The sequence below is a fragment of the Pyrgilauda ruficollis genome, unplaced genomic scaffold, assembly GCF_017590135.1.
Source record: "Pyrgilauda ruficollis isolate IOZ18807 unplaced genomic scaffold, ASM1759013v1 scaffold12, whole genome shotgun sequence".
In the NCBI taxonomy this organism is placed as follows: Eukaryota; Metazoa; Chordata; class Aves; order Passeriformes; family Passeridae; genus Pyrgilauda; species Pyrgilauda ruficollis.
Window position 1 is genome coordinate 6,702,736 of NW_024510321.1, and position 15,164 is coordinate 6,717,899.

Here is a 15,164-nt window from a genome sequence, read left to right on the forward strand (position 1 = left end):
AGGATGAAGCAAATGTTTTAAATTACAGCTGTAGCATGGAAGAGAGAATTCAACTGAAGCACAAATATGAGTCATGAAAGTGTTTGTGCCTTATTTTCAGGGTAATCACTAAACACCTGCTAAATTACATTTTAAAAAATTACCCAGTATTTCACAGTGGGTTTTATCCTCTTGTTTATTATTTTCTCTCTTAAACCCCACTCTCAATCCTTGATCTGCGTGGGAAGATTGTCTCATCCATGCAGAGCTCCCAAAACTCAGCAGAACTCTGCATGTACTGATGCTCTGCTCAGGTGGGGCTGATTACAGGACAAGGCCTGAGGTTTGTGCTACAGGGACAGACCTTAGGGCCTTTAGGCAGAGCCTTGGCGCAGTACTGGGTACACCAACACAGCATGAGAGAGGAAATCATTACCCAGAAAAAAACCATAGCCTTTTTCTGAGCTAGTGCAGCAGAAATAAAATAAACAAAAGTGACTCATCCACACTGAATCTGTCTAAACTTTACTTTCCCACATGTTGCTGTTTTCTTCTGTTAGCAACTTCAGTGTTGTAAAAGTGCCTTGTGGAGAAGAAGAATGTTGTAGATGGGCACTCTCTTCCCTGAGATGTGTAGTGTGTACTCGGTTACTGAGCCTCCTGGGAACTTGGTGGAGGGCACATGCTCAGTTGTCTGTTTTGCTTTTTATGTTTTCTTTAGTTGTTTTTCAGTCTGGCACTGAGTGGGCAGACAAGACTCTTGAACAATCTGTAATTGCATCGTGTCACAGTTGATGAGGTTACAATGGAGTAAATATCTAGCTGGTTTTAGAGAGGATATTTTTAACAATACTCACTCTACATCTAATAGAGTACATCTGTGTCCTCTGTGGGCACTTTGCCTTAGATAATATAAAAGGAGAGCAATGGGGAAAAGAGCAGCATAATTATATCTGCATAGTCTTCAGCAGAATCATTTTCTGCATATACACACTTGACATTTCAACTATTTCATACCAGGGCTGCTCCTATTGATGCCAGTGGCATCTCTGCCCTTGAATAGGAATAGGATTGAATTCTGACTGTTGAATCTCTTATGACAAGAAAGGTGCAAGTTTCCCAGCGTGACCTGATTGCCATAGGGAAAGAGAAAAGTTTTATTAGACCATCATGTCAGTAATTCTTGACCTGGGGTCGTGACTGTGTCTTGACAACTTTCCCTTCTTTTGGATCACAAGGAGAGACCAGCAATCCAATATATTTTCCTGTAGTAACATGGGTCACAGCACAGAATAATCAGCCTCCCTCTGCTGGATTGTTACCTGCTGTGTTTCCACTTCTGCTAGCCAAATGTTGGCATCTCAGTGATACAGAGCAGCCTGCTCTGGACAGTATCACATATCTAAAATCATATGAAATCATATTGCATTTATACCACTCAGAGCTGAGGAAAAAAAACTTTTAAAGAGTCAAAGGCCACTTTCACTTTATAATGGCAATGTAGAAAGATTTGTTTGAAAGGCTGTTTGATACTGATGCTTGAGGTTCTTTGGTGAAACAGTTACTGGACACACTCATGGTCATATTTATTAATTATTTGTTCTCCAACAGCACTTACTAATGCACATGTTTGGTCCAAACATATAGAGTGACATTGCTTGAAAGCCCATCATTTCCAGCTTTCAGGGCAGGTGTGGGAACAACCAGACTGACTTCCATGAAGCAGCATCAGCCCACGTCAGCTGTTGCTCTACCTTTCAACCTGAGGATGAGACTCAGGCTATTGGGAGCATCCCCTGCCTCTCAGCTTCAACATTCAAGTTTTTGCAAATAGATTGACCTTGAGCAGCAGCAGACTTCTCTCTGCACACTGTAAGGAAATGGCAGAACTCCCCTCTACAGAGGGATATTATTCCCTGGTTTATAGCACAGGAAAAATACCTGTTAAAAATACCTTTAGGAAAATAAGACAAAATTGAGAAAAGACAATAGTACACTTAATTTGCTAAAACCAGGATGTAAGTGCAGACCTGTGTTCTAGAGTCACTTACTGAATTTTTGAAGAGATTACTAATAATTTGTTTTTGTTTTCCTACCCTTGCTCTGTCTTCTTTTCCGCATCTGACAATAGAACCACTTACGCAATACAGCAGAAATTTTCAGCAAATCAGGGGAGTGGTTAGGAGATCTGTCTCTTGAGCAGCCTGCTAAGAACCATCTTCTGAATGAGAAAATTCAGACGTTGTGTAGGAGAAACCCATCAGCACTTGCTTGCTTTTTTCCTCCTCTTTCCTCTAGCCACAGGAGACCAAAGCAATCTCTATCCCCTGGGCCTGTTGTGCTGTGGAAGGATTATCCCTTCCTCCAGCATGCAAGGTTATTTGTGTCCTTTTTTCATCTACCGTTTACTCTGTTTTCCCTGTCTTGAAGTTTTCCCCTCTCTTATTTAAACAGTGTTGCTCTGTTTTTGGCGGTAAGGAGTGCAGGATGCAACAGAGCAAGGCTTGCCTTCATCTAAAAGGCAGAAAGGAGTCCTTTTCCTTCTGGCTTTAACATACTTTGTGAGATCTCTGCCTAATCCTCACCATTCTCTTTCTCTGCCTCTGCTCCTCCTTTGGGCTGCCCACTCAAACACTCCTCTTGCTACTCTTCCCCCTCCTTGTGATGTAAAACCTCAACATCCAAGTAATGAATGCTGTCTCACCTTTTTCTCCTCACTTATATGCCTGCAAGGTGAATGAATGCCCTCACAATGGAAGGAGGAGATAAGAAATTCCCCATGGAAATATCACAGATACTTAAAATAATTTGGAGCAAAAATCCCTGCAGGTTTACTGAAAACACCCCCCTCGACACGCAGAGATTTATTTATCTGCTTTACTGCATTTTGCTTACGTCAAGAGCTGGATTGCTCCTGTACAGCCCCCTCGCCAGGCAGATAATTGCTACATATTCTTTTGTACTGCTGCCACCACCTCCACCATCGGGCGTTTTCCCAAACAATTGCCTGAGCAGCCTCAGAGCAATCCATCTCCCTGCTGACAGTGCTTTGGTATTAGGGGTCTCCCAGGAGCAGGTGAGAGTCTTGCCTCTTTTCTTGAAAATCAAATGAAGTAAATGCAGTGCATTTCTCCTTCATTTTCCAGATAATTAGCAAAGATGTTAAGTGGAGCCAGCGTAGCTCTCTGACAGCTCCAGCCTCTCCTCGATGGTATCTCATTGGCCATCGTTTCCATACAGACACACCGACCTGAGGTAGTGTCATTTATCTTTACCTTTTGTTTACAGCCACTCAGCCAGTTGTCACTCTGTGTGACAGTGCCTGTATTCAAGCCAATATGAATTTATTTTTCAAGAAAGACTTTCTGAGAGCAAAGCTTATGCCTCACTAAGGACCCAACTAAACTGCATTGCTGGCAAGACCTTTTCCTTCACCATCATCCATTATATTCATAATTAAACAAATGATAACATTACCTGACATTTCTTTTTTTTTTTTGTTATTTCCTGCTCAGGGTTTCTTCCACATGCTGATACTTCTGTTTTCAGCTGAACAGTCATTAAAATCTATTGCTATGCATTATGACAATAACATATTTTTAGCGTTCTTTGATTTCTTTCACCTGTCTCCAGTTCCTCAAGATTGGTTTACTTCTCAGCTCCCTGGAGTTGGGAGCTGAGAAGGAAACAGTCTGGACATGGGAGTGTCAGACTCCATTGGCTGTAGGCAGCTGGAGACCCCAAGAGTGCCAGGACTAACCATGGTCCCGTGTTTTGTCCTAGAAGGATGCTTGACAAATGTGACATCAGTGTGTGAGGCAGGGCATAAACAGCTTTTTGTATGTTGCTGTAGTCACATCAGTGGGTTTTGGTTTTGAGCTCCTTCCTTTTTTTCCCTTCCCTTCCCTTTTCCCTGGCTGTTCAGTGAAGATGAGAGGAGAAGAGCTGGATGCAGGGGCAGCATCCCAGAGAGAGCTGGGCCACATCTGTTTATCCTCCCCTTGCCTGCTCTTGTGTGGCAGTGTGCAGGTAGCAGCTTCTTTGCCATGGCCTTAGACAGAGGCAGGAGGATGCACTCACCCACTAGATTTCCTGTGTTGTATTCTTCTGGAGAAAAGCAAAGCTGGATGGAGACAAAGTGCAGGGACTTGTTTTCCATGGTGCATACCAGAAGCAGGTTCAGCAAAAGAGTTTGCTACACTTTAGACAAGTAATGACTCTCCTTTCCCTTTTTACTGTTAATTCATTACCAAAGTATTCATTACCAAAGTAAATATTTCATTTCCCAGTACTAATGCAGCTCAAGAACCAAGGACATGTGTATTCCCTTCCCTAATGTCTCTTACCCCAACAGCACATAATATATAATTGCACCAAAAAGACTGGGGGACTAAGGGCATACCTTAAACTGCTTCCAGTCTGTCTACAACTTCAAAACCAGGAACCATATGCAGGGCCCAAATACACACCTGGATGAGCTATTTTATGCAAAACTTCTGGTGAACCAAGAAGTTTCCATGATACTAAATATTTACTTGTAAAAAATAATGTTATCTTACTGTGAATTTTGTTTTCTAATTTCATAGGAAGTGTGCTTCTTTGTAATACTGTCAGGGTGGTATGTTTGATTTTTTTAGTTAGAAAGTACATTTTAGCTAGAAATGACATGAAAATTTATTCCAAAAAAGTTCTAAATTCTTAACATCAGATGAAAAATAAAATATTTTGGTACATGAAGCATTTTGTTTTAACTGATATAATGATTTAAAAATATTTTTCTGTTTGCAGATAAATAACAAAGTAGTTTGAAATGACACAGTAATTTCAATGTAATTTTTTTCAGAGTCACTAGTGAGATAAAAAACCCATTATCTGTAAAGCTCAGACTAGAGAATCTAAGCCATGAGGGTTATGTTGAAAGCATCCTGTGATCTTTAGATGGTAGATGCTGTATATGTATATAGTATATCTATGTGTGTGTGTGTTTATATATGCACCCATATGAAAGCATGAGCATATATTCATAAACAAGGGAATTGTGCCACAGGGGCTTGCCCTCAGATGTAGGGCTCCATATAGCTCCTGGAGAGGCATGCAGTCAGCATTATTGTGGATATTATTTCTTTACAGCTTTGGACCCAGGCCAAGACTTAAGCACCCAATTATATTTGAGCATATCTATAGTTGCACCAAGCTTTGCATGAAAGTTTTCCTTAAGTCTTTCCCAAAAATCTCCCATGAATACACAGTGTGGATTTTGTTACTAACCCTTTTAATAGTACCCCAATCCCCAAACTGTCTTTTGTTTAGGCAACCATTGTGATGTAATACATGTGTGTATTACAGTGGTATGTAGGATTCTGAGGGCAGTAGTTACACAGCTCTTGGAGAAGGTGTTCTTGCTGCCATCCCTGGCAATATCAGGATAGGGAAATTCAGTTCCAACCCTTCTGTGGTGGGCATGGATCCAGCAACCTGGCCCCGATCCTTCACCCTGAGGCCATATCTCAGTTTTGCCTGCCTCCTGAGTCAGGCTGGGCTGCCTTTGCCCTTATCTGTGGACGGGGTGTATTGAGTGAGAGGTGCAGCAGGAGCAGCACAGCCTGCTCAGCGATGCCCAGCGTGAGCGCTCCTGGGGCGCAGGTGCCACCTCGTGCTGTAGGTGAGAGGAAAGGCAGGGAAAACAAGCAGAGCAGCCTTTGGCTGCACAGAGCTGCAGATCAGGTCCCCAGTGCCCTGCTCCCTGCTGATGGACAGCAGCGTGTTGTGGAGGCAGTGTAGCATAGCTTGTTTAATGCTGCATTATGGTAATGAATACCGGGGAGCCATTAACACGGGAATCTCGGATTTCAAATATAACGAACCACACACTTCAATGTTTTCTAGCAGGGTCTTCTTTGGAGCCGTAAGCACATGATTTTTTTTAATCAACTTTCATCCCAAAGCAAATTTTCCCAGCTAAGTACCTCTTTAATCAATCCATTCACAAATATATATATATATTTATTTTTAATAACATTTTTTAATATTTGCCAAAAACATAATGACAGTTATTTTTACCCATGGTATTTTCTTACCTATTTAATGTTATACAACCTTGCTAAAACCAAATTAAGCAAAAACATTAGCATCAATCCATTGAATTCAGATGCTATTAAAATAAAGTAGATGTTTTCAAACACTAGAATGAATGGAAAAACATTTCCTTGACTGTCAGATTGCATTTCTTTCCTGTTGAAGCTAAGTGGGTTAAATTAAGTGACTAATTAGCTGTGCATCTGCACAATTCAGTGGGCATTTTTATTTTGTTTAACTTATATATTTATTTCCAACTTGTGAAAAAAGAACTGTAACAAGACAGAGGGAAAGCATTCCCCAGAGCACTACTGTAGTGTGGTTTTTACTATCGTTTCCATTGAAGTGCTGTTAATTACTTGGGTTTACAACTCAGGCATAAAAATTTGCACAATGGTGAAGTTTCTCAAAGAAGATTTTGCTCAGTTTTGTTAAATGTTGTTTTTAGATTAGAAAAGCTGAAACAGCATCCAACAACAATAACCACCTTTGTTGCAGGTGTTCTGAGTCTCTCCTTGTCGTGAGCTGATTTGTTCCAGTCTGGCATTGGGATACCATTTCCAAATCCATCTCTGGAGCCGCTGCCTGGACCTTTGCCTGTGGTTTGCATGAGGGCAAGGCAGGTGCTGCTTGGCAGATGCTGCTTTGCAGCTGAGGAACTACCAGATGCTCAAGCCAGTCTGGAGCAAAAGCAGCAATCACAGTTTCAGTTTCTTCAGTTCCCCTTCCAAAGTGCATGTGGAGGTTCATAAACCTCCAGCAAACATTCAGTGGAAGAAGGGCACCCAAGGCTTCTCCACTTGGAATGAAGCTCTTCCTTCCCATCCTTTACACTACTCCCCCAAAACTACATCTGGCTGCAGCATTGTGCTGGATTTCTCACTGAATTTCCTCTTGCACAGAAAAACTAGAAGTGCTCTTTAGGGCTGCCATTCACCAAACCTCCTTTCCAAGATGGTTTTTATCTCAGTTCTTGCCAGAATCCCTGTCACTGGATGGTACAAATGCTGTAAATGGACTAATGTGGGCCCAGCAAGCACTGGGGCTGCTGCTTTGAGCTGAGCTTTTGAAAATAATGAGCTGGATTGTCAGAGTCCTTGGTCAGCAAGGCGAGAGAATAAGAACCCTGCTGCTCCCCTGCTCAGTTTGCAACTCCAGCTGCTGGCAGTGGCAACAATTCAACTGAAATTCCCTCCAGTGAGAAAGGTCTTTGGCAAGATGGAAATGTTGAGATTTTTTTTCTCCTCCCCTGTAATTTCTGTGGGTTTTTTTGGCATCAGATGCCTTGTGTCTTCATACAAAAGTTCTTTTCTTTTTCTTTTTTTCTTTATTTTAAGCTGACATTTTGATTCTGCCTTAATTAAACCACTTTGGAAGCAGCATGACTCTGTTTCGGAATGAGTTGCACTGGTACAAGTTTTGTGCAGAGGCATCTTTGTTTCAGAGTGACTGCATCCCTTCTGACAGTCCTCCCACAGCTAGCCCACCTTGCCTTGCTTCAGGCCTGCATCAGGATAGGTTTTTTTACCTGTATGAATCCTCCTGCTCCACAAGCATCCTGACCAGATGTCACAGGGCACTTTTCATGCCAAGAGAAAACCATTTTTGCTTTTGCTCCTTTGCTTTTCTGCTTGCCTGACAACCCTCTTGCTCCTTTTCCCCCTCCTCCCCTCTTCCATTCAATTACTGACCCAGTGTGGATGTCATGCCTCAGGGTTTCTCAGGGCTTTTTTCTCTTCCAGAAAAAGAGCATGTCCAGTCCTTACTGGTTCTGTTCTTTGCTGTGACCTCCCAGTGTCTGGGGCAGAGCATGCAGGAGGAAAGCACTTGTGGGGACAAGGGCCAGCACCCTACTGCATCCAAGGAACACGTGTGGCTTTACTGTGATACAAGATGCTCTCTTGCTGCTGCCTCCACCTAAAGTTACGCACATGATTTTTCCAAGTTTTAAATAGTTATAAGTAGTGGTTGTTAAAAGATAAGTGATTATTTTTCTTTGCTGTTGCCCTTCAAACCCACCCTCCTCCTGCCCTGCTCATATGGTGCTCCTACAGCTTTATACTTTAAACGGCTTTGTTTTGTTCAAAGTGTTTAATTTTGCAGCAATTGGCCAAATATCCCACCTCTCCCTCATGCCCATGTGCTTTATCTTTCTCTGTCTTGCCTCTTCAGAAAGTATTGTAGACATGCAAATATTTTTGCTTACCAGATTAAAAAAAAACCAAACAAAACTGGTTCAGAAAAGCCATGGTTCAGAACTGCCTCTTAGGTTTTTAAACTGTATTTATAGTAGAGGAGGTAAATTGCCAAAATTAAACCATGACAACATGACAAAAACTCATGGAGATGATAAGGCAGAAATTCCTAGACATCCTCTCTTGCACCTTCACTTCCAAGCCCATGAACTCATTCCCACCAGCTTGGGATGTATTTCTGAGACTGGAAAGCACCTTCATGAGGAATTATTGGTTATTTTTAGTAAAATCCTTGGAAATTTTAACAATTGAGATTCAAATGTTATTAAGTCTAGTTATTTTAAGGTGCACTTTTATGATCAAAAACCATATGGGAGAGCATTTAAAGAAAGAAAATTAGTGCTCAGTTTCTGGGCTGGTCTCTGGAATAGTGGACAGCCTCTTCACGGGGCTGAACATTGTTGATTCACTGTTTCCTTCATGCCCCAGCAAGGCCTTTCTAACCACCAGCCTGGTACGTGAACATTGCTCCATTTTCCAGGCTTATAGAACCTTTTGAAGCAATATCCATTTCTGTTCTGCAGCCCAACATTTCAAGAAGTGAAAAGAAATCCATAGAGTTTAAGAAATAATTACAAATCATCTATTAGAATTACAAATATTTTTACCCTGTGCTGTTGCTTAGTGGATTGAAAATTGAGCCCACTTGGACAAATTAAATGAAATGTGGGAAGAAGACTGTTGGGAAGTGATCAGCTGGTCCCTGTGTCCTGGAATTCTGGTAAGTGACTGCTGGGAAATTCACAGCATTGCTACAGCCAAACCAGATACTGGATTCAAAGGATATCTTCCTAGAGCCTGCAAAGCTACTTTGAAAAAATCCCGCTGTACAGTAAGCATGAAAATGCTCTTAAACTGGCATTGAAAATATCCCTGAATATGTTAAATAAAAATCTTCTATCAAATGCATTCTTTTAGGAGTGGAACAGAACTGAGTAAGGACATGTCAGGCAGAACTAGGTAATTTCTGGAATTTTGGCTCTGTGATCCCTCTCTTGAAAGAGAGACAACAGAAGCAGTTTATATCCAGGAAAAGAAACAGAGCAAATGTTTCTCCTCTGAGCAAGCAAAAAGAAGAGGGAAACTGTGATCATTGCCTGCTCTGCCCGGGCTGCAGGGCAGCTCCAAGCTGTCTCCTGTGCAGGGCAGACAGTGGAATTACAGCCAGCATAGTCCAGTGGGCTACTCACTGCCCTACCAGCTATGTTTAGTGGTGGGTATTTTCAGCAGCAGGATTTTGTCTTGTAATCCCCGTCACACAGCACCTGACTGGCAGATGTCTGGTACACAGGGAGGCTGGGAGGAATCAGTAGTTTGGGAGTGCTGGAGTTTTTTTGGATGTGATTATTTTGATCATATTGTATTTATTCCAAAAGTGAATTTCTAGCTACACCCACAGTTCTGGGTGAATAAAAAGCCAGACCTTGCATAAAAACAGTCAATGTTCTAAAGTTGTTGAAATAGCAAGATCTGTCATTTCATTAATATATAATAAACCTACACCAGCTTGCCCTGAAATAATTTAGTAGGTAAGATCTCATTTTGCTGATAACTAAATGAGTTTTAGAACATTCAGGGTATTTAAAAAAAAAAAATCTTGTTTATATTTACAATTCCTCGTAACTGTTTATATCCATTTAATGACTAAAAAAGCATGTCCACAATCCTCTGAACAGTTCACTCCCTCAGAGCAGCATTGGCTTCCTGCGTTGGTTCAGTGACCAGCATGATTTTTGAATCAATGTAACACAGGAGAGGGTTTACATTAAGCTGCCACAAAATGTAATCAACTGCCTAGCATACTTGTCTGAAGAATTATTAAAGCATAGAATGCAAAGTGGCAGAAATAGAAGTATAATTCTAGTAAAATCATCAAAGGATGCAATAACCGAGTTAGAAAATGCAGTGACAGATCTAATTAACGAACTAAATTACAATTCAGTCCAAAAATAATTGTCATTAGAAGTAAAATCACATTTCTGTCTGAAGCGTCTCAGCATGTTTGCCATAGTGATTGCTAAAACTAGAAAGAAACCTACTCTCATTATTTTTTTAATGCAATTATTACACACAAAAATCAGTCATGAAATCGAATATGCCAGTTTAGCAAACGATTCTCAGCTAAGAGCCTCCCCTCTCACACCACAAGGTACAGATTTAAGCTGGCTTACAGCACTTTGTTTTTGTGCTCATGTTGGAGTCAACATTATTTTTGGACTGGCTCCTTCCTCCCAAAGACCTCTTTGTATTCTGACTTAAAACAACAGACCATTTAATTTTAATATTGACCTAATTGCACATCTGAATCTATTGGAAGCTGTCTAACAAAACAAAAATACTAATAGGACATGTGCCAACTGCAGTTTAAGTTGGGCTGCTTTTAATATAAGCTGAAGAGCTTTTGTATTAAGCTCTAACAATGGCTAATACAGCTGCTGAGCTGATTACTTAAGCAACTTCTGGATATATTCACACATCAGATTTGAATTCCAAGTATTTTGCATACTGTTTCCACCTATATAATTGTCCACTGGCCCTTATCATTATTTATTATGCAAAACTGATTTTTTTTTTGAAGTGTGAAGAATGAAGTAATTTAGTATGCAAACAGTTAAAACTCTCATGTGGATTCCGATTTTGTATGTGTTGATAAATTCACTTACGATGACTGACAGTGTGAGATTTTTTGGGGTCATATCGGTCACTCTTTCCATGACACTGATGAAAATGATAAACTAAATGCCAGAAGTGTCCCTGGCGCATCATGGGATGAAATGTATAAAATGTCAGTGTCTAGCCTGTGTCTATTAATAACTAAATATGATTGTGTGTAATGAGCAGAGATTTTCATGTTGATTGAAGTATGATTTCTTTTGATCTTCCAGATGTTGCTGCTTAGAAATTCATATTGCTCTTTTGCTGCTAAATGCATAATGACCTTTTAAAACCTTTTAACTGTTAAAACCCCTATTATTTTCAACAACATAGTCAAGTTTCCATATTTTTTTTTTTTTTTTAATGCTGATTGGAAGTTTCTCTCAGTCAAGTTTCCATCTTTTTTATTTTTTTTTTTTTTAATGCTGATTGGAAGTTTCTCTCTCTTCCCATCCTCACCTTCCACTTTGCTTTCTCTGGTCTCCTCTTCCTTTCTCCTTTTTAAACCCTCCTTTTCCTCTAATACATTTCTTTAGCAAAGTTCCTGACATCACACAAATTCCTGTGCTCAGAGGAGCAGACAGCATAAGAGGGCAGGACCCTGTCATCACTTTCGTTGCTTCTACCCCCTAAATGTCCCCGGCTGTTGCCCAGCATTGCTGGTAAATTTGTCCTGAGCAACAATTTCAGGCAAACACCCAGGTCACCTCACTTCTGAGGTAGAAAAGGAACAAAGGCACGTGTCAGAAATGAAGAATCGTGTAGCTGACGTTGATAGTGGAGTGATCTGCTCTGAAGAAAGGAATTGTGGAGCATTGTAAGCTTCCTGCATGAATAATGCATTTGTGTCGCTCATTTTTGGGCTTAGTCACACCCTGCCTTCCACATTTGGCCCCTTTATGGTTGCACCTGTGCATGAATGGTGACTGCCTGAGAGCCTGCAAGAATAAAACCAGTCCCTGAGTAAAGGCAGCAGCAGCAGCAGCAGCGTAAACATCTCTTCATTATTCAGCTTTTGTGCCAATCCCACGTTGGCACAAGGCTGTCTCTGGCCTGTGTGACTCAGCCATGTGAATGCAGGAGCTGCTCCTGCACCCTGAAGGTGTTTCAAGTGCTTGACTGGTTCGGTCAGCAAAGAAAGGAATCTCTACTCCTTGCACTTCTGCCAATATGAATTTAGGATGCTTCAAGGGCTCTGGAGAGGCTTCCCAGTGCCCAGGTTTCCTCCTCATCACTGCACCACTCCAGCACTGTTCACACCAGAAGGGCCTTGGGACACTACCCAGCCCAAACTCCCATTTCAAGCAGGGCCAGCACTGGCTTGAGACCTATTTCACCCAACCCATTTCAAGTATTTAGGAGGGGTCTGGAAGGAGAGCTGCACCTGGCTTGTTGTGTTTGGAATGGTGTATACTTATCAAGGGCCAGATCCTCTTTTTAGCCTCATTCTGGGCAAATGCAGTGCCTTCAAGCAGGACTCCTATAAATTAGCATGAGGATAAATCTACTTGAAACAGTTTGACCAATTCACTGGAAAAGGACTGTTCTATATAAATACTTCCAAACCCTCCTTTGGGCCCACTAGGAGTTGGTTCAGCTCTTATTACCTGGATGCTGGCACAGGGCCATGGCTCAGGTGTTTTGTGTCCTCTGAAATGGGGAGGTGGCTTATGGATGTATTTAAGCTGTTGTGTAACAGCAGGAAAATGTACCACTTCTGCTTGGGCAGTACGTAAGTGGAAGAGACAAGAAAGCAAAGTAAAGCATCTAACAAAAGAAATCCCACTTTGCCAAGTTTTTTACACCTTGTTCCTGGAAATATTCAACACAGAAAACAAATTATTGTGGTTTGAATTACAGATTCTGTAGCAAATATGACAGACAGAGCCAAACCCAGGAAGATCCTAGACCCTTGGAGGCCCAGACCAAGTCTGCCATGACAGGTAAAGAGTGTCTGTACCAGATGATTATTTAGTGATTAAAAATTCTGTCTGTCATATGGCATCTTTGTGATGTCATTGTGAAAATAGATGCATCTTTTACTGGTGTCCCTGTGGTTTTGTTTATCCCTAATGCAATAGTGACAGTCCTGGGGCCCTATTGCTCTCAGCTACCTCTGGTTCCTGTGCAGTGTACTGTGTCCTTCATTATATATTCTGGTCCCATCTGGTCTGACAAGCCTTCTCCATCCTCAGAAGCGATTACAAATAATAATGATGACAAAACCCAGAGAATTTTTGCTTTATTTTGAAAATGATTGTTTTGTGTTGCATGGTGGTGCTTCCTGCCTCTCTCTGGGGTCGCCTGGCAACCATTTGCTAGCCTCCTGCCATCAGATCCATATCGAGCAAGGGCATCTGGAAGCTGGTTTGGGATGGAAACTGCTCCCTTTCACCATCCCTGCTGCTCTTCTGTGGGCAGAGGTGAGGTTACTGTGCATGCAGTGGATTCATGACCATCACTCTGACAGAGGCTATTTAAGCATATTGTAGCAGTTACATTTGAATGTTGCCAAAATATTAAAAGAAAAGCTGGTGATAATACAGTATCAACCACCAACACTGCATAATTAAGCATGCATTATTTGCAGTTGATGTTTGTCTGTTTAATAGAATTAAGGATAATTAAGAGGAAATAGTGAGGAGATATCTCTGCACAATATAGCAGTCTGCCAAAGCAAGTGAAACAGGGAAAGCAATGTCTCTGAGTAGGAGTGCTTACTCTGTGTGGTGTTTGCTCCTTTGTTTCTTCAATGGGTCTCTTATTATATATTAAAATTATATATTTGTATGTGTACATGCATACATACATGGGTTAAGTGAAAAAGGGACAGATCGTGGCTAGGGCACATTAAGATTTTATAAGGGCATGCTCAAATTTTGAGAGTAGAGGCATTTGCTACATAGGGCTAAGATGGACAAATCCCAACTCTCTCTCATCCAGCATCCTTTCCTTTGTTTTCACTGAATGCCCTGTGACTGTTCCTGTCTGATCACATCCCCCACTCTCCTCACCCTGAAGCCAACATCTCTGCACTGGCTGGAGTAAGTCCAAAGGTTGTTAAACACTGGTTTGGCCACTGGGTTTAGCTACAGGAGTGAAAGTGGATGAATGCCTTATGCCCATCTATACTTCAGTAAGAGCTCCTTCTTCTGACATCCCACCTTGGGGCTAAGCTTCCTCCCCTGCGGTGCTGCAGATATAAATCACCTTTTGTAGCTGAGTAACCCTTTGCTTTAAGGGTCTGTTCCTTTAAGCAAAAGCAGTAGAAACTGTGGAGGGAGTGTGGCTAAAGATGTATTTACCTGAAACATCCAGAGCTCTGAATATATCACTAGCATGGGCCAGAATGGCCTGGGGAACATCTGTGCTTCAGCTTTGCTCAACAAAGACAAATACGTCTCACTCAGTGCTTTGTTCTTATATAAGTTTCCATATTGGTAGAAATAATTCAATGTATCTTGGTAATTCTGTTAAGGCAGGCTCACCAGTTTCCCCACTTCAGATTCAATAGTAATTGTGTTGATATTACCTGCAGGTATCTTTGTAAGATAATGCTATTAATGTCACTACTCCAGAAGCTTTATCAATACATTAATTGGTGCAGGAACGTTGACAGCCTGCCCTTACAAGTGCCTGGCTTTAAGCAACCTGAAGCTGAAATGATTATTTGAAATTATGTTCATTTTTGAGGACAGTGCTCTGCAGAGGGACACCAAGAAGCAGCATCCTTAAATGGCAGCCTGGTTTGCTGAGTGGGTAGCTAATGCAATCACTATTTTTGTTTGCTCCTGTGGTGAACACATACCTAAGGGCTTTGGTGAGGATTAGGGTCTCTGTGCTCAGTACCATGTTACAAACAGCTTGCAATCAAATATGAATTCATATATAAGAAAATGAAACTACTCCCTTTCAGAAAAATTGAATTCCTTTCCCAACAGGTCGATAAGTGACCTCAGACAGAGGTGGTTGAAAAGAAGAGACAGCTGCCATGGTGTGCAGCAGAGCTTCCTGACAAGGATCCTCTGTCTCTAAAAGACTCCAGCAAGATGAGTTCCTGGAGTAACACAGAGCTTTGGGGGAAAAAATATGCTCCAAGAGAAAAACTTACTGCTCTGTCTTCATTCCTCCAGCACTGCCTTTGCAGACAGGCAGAGTTGGTGGTTCCCTGAGGCAGCAGTGGCTGGCAGACTGCCTTGC